We start from the raw sequence: 2,675 nt of genomic DNA on the forward strand, positions 1-2,675 counted from the left end.
TTCGTTTTCTTTACCTTCCTCCCTTTTCATTCTTTCACTGAGACTAGATCTCTGATGTGGATGCCAATTAATTTTCTGTCAAGCCTTGTTCTCAAAGCTATAAGAGCAGCCTACTCCAGTTTGAGCTTTTTATTATGGAAAAAAGATCTTTTCTCCTCCATTTTTGACTCTGGAAGACTATCTTTTTGTGGATGAATTAGGTGTTTAGTGACCTATAGCAGATGGTGTAACAACATTGACTTCATCTGAATAATTCTGTGTATATTTGAAAAAATATCTCAAAGACATTTTTTCAGTTCAGTTCTAGCCAAAGAACTGACAGATTTGCCCAACTCTGAAGTTAGTGGACACTTTCATTTCTAAGCTGTTCAAAAACTATCCTATCCTTGTGATTAATACCATCAGAAAGGTAAAGGAATAAGAATGTCATTATACATATAAACTTTGAATTTCTTAGAAAAAGGTATTATTTATATTTGAGACTGTGCTGGATTCTGTCCTGTAGTTGTAGGAGGGCACTCAAAATTCTCCACCTACACTTCTCTTCTGTCTTGCACTCCTGATTCTACCCACATAAATTGTGATGTGCTCAAAGCTGCATAGCTATTGACTAAAGCTCCCCATAACCACAATATCTTATATTCATAGAGCACTTGACAGTTTGCAAAACACCTTACAATATTTCATTTGATTCTCATCACAATTCTGTGAAGTAAGATCTATTTTACAAAAAAGAAATCTGAAGATCCAGAGATCAAGCAATTTGCCAGGGTAAGGAAGTATCTCAGGCAAGATCTGAATTCATTTTTTTTCTTCAAATCCAGAATTCTGGCAGCTGCTTCCTGGGAGTTTTTCTTCCTTTATTTCATGTCCCCTATGGCCTCACAGAACTACAATCCAGCTACTGCCAGTCTTGCCACCACTTCCATAAAGGGACCTGTCCAGGAATGGATGCATCTCACAGTTCAAGCCAAGAGGTAACAGCAGAAATTGATTACTTAATGATGTCTGGAGACAAAGCAATTTCTGCCTTCCCAGAGTCAAACAATCTCTACAAATGGATTTGGATCATCTATGGAGCAGCTGGGACACTATATATCTAAGATATTAGCTCTTTCTGCAGTTTCCCAACGGTTACCCATATAAAGCTCCCACTATGAATGGTTCCACCATTACCATCCTAATATGGACAGCCATAGTAATATCTGTTTAGACATCCTCAAGGATAAGTTGTCAGCTCAGTTTGATGTCAGAACCATCCTACTTTCTATCCAGAGCCCGCTGGGAGAACCCAGCATTGATAGCCCATAGAACATACATGTTGCTGAACTTTGGACAAACCCCAAAGCTTTTAAAAAGTATCTGCTAGAAACCTACATGCAGCAAGTGAGTAGCCAAGAACCCTGACCTGGCTGCCAAGACTACCTTCTCTTCATCTTGTATGTATGTATGTGTGGCTTTTCCCCTTCCTCATGACCCGTCTTCTCCCTCTTCTCCTCTGTACAGAACTGTGTATCATAAACTCTTTTCCTTTTCTTCTTTTTTCCCTTAAACTCTAGTCTAGCCCTCAATATTAATGTGTAAGTAAATTTTGGTTTTAAATAAAATCCAACCTTCCATCATCTATGATACAGTGCTTTTCACTAGATTATAAATGAGCTTCAGAAAGATTTTTCTTAGCAAAATTGATTCAGTGTATACAAAAGAACTAGTTACTGTTACCTCCCAGAATAACCTCAGACTTCCAGAAGTTATCTTTGTTTCTCTGTGATTATTTTACAACTGGGATTATGTTTAAGCAGTAATAATAATAATAACAATATCCAGCATTAATATAGTGTTTTAAAGTTTATAAAGCACTTTATATGATAGCTGACTTGATTACAATAATTCTGAAATGTAGATGTTCTTATTTCTCCATTTTACAAATAAAAAAACAGAAGTGCACAAAGGTTGGGTGACTTCCCCATTGTCACACAGTTAATAAGTGTCAAAAGTAGCAGTGGAAGGCTACTTCCAATCTAATATTCAAACCATTGGGTTTCCTTAATAATTCTGACAATTAAATGAATTTGTGTTAAAATGAGAAACCAGTTCATCCTTAAGGGTATGATACAAAATTCTTATTTGATCCCACCCGCCCATTTCATCTATAAGTCTGAGAGAATACTATATCAGTCATAAAGCCATATATTGTAGGAGAGTGAGCACTGGATGTAGGGCCAAAACTCAGTTCAAATCTTGGTTCTACTTGGTACTTATTATTCTTGACATATCTTTGGGCTCTATTTCTTTCCATAGATTTATATATATTTTAAAATTCATTAGAATTTTATGGTGATCATCAAATTATGATTGCATCATTTTAGGGCATTTGAAACATATCTACCAATGCAGAGAGTTAGGTGGTGGCACTAAGTGACTTGTCTAGGGTAACTCAGCCAAAACCTTGGACTCAGTTCTTGCCTGACTCAAAGACAAATTCTCTACTCATTGTGTTGTAGGTTGTGTCGATTCTTAAATTTTAATTCCAATTAAGTTTTCTAAGCAGAGGAGTATATATAACCCAAACAGATACACACGCTGCCAAAATCAATAAGATGGCATAATTGACATTATACAAAGAAAGAAATTGTACTTCTATAGAGAAACATTAATTCACATACAACAAAAAT

General features: G+C 35.9%; 1 pseudogene; it reads left to right on the top strand.

The window, feature by feature from the left end:
- Positions 1-876: 876 nt before the first annotated feature.
- On the top strand, positions 877-1,638 carry LOC127557812 (ubiquitin-conjugating enzyme E2 C-like; annotated as a pseudogene).
- The last annotated feature ends 1,037 nt before the right edge of the window (positions 1,639-2,675 follow it).

Source organism: Antechinus flavipes, chromosome 3, assembly GCF_016432865.1.
Source record: "Antechinus flavipes isolate AdamAnt ecotype Samford, QLD, Australia chromosome 3, AdamAnt_v2, whole genome shotgun sequence".
NCBI lineage: Eukaryota > Metazoa > Chordata > Mammalia > Dasyuromorphia > Dasyuridae > Antechinus > Antechinus flavipes.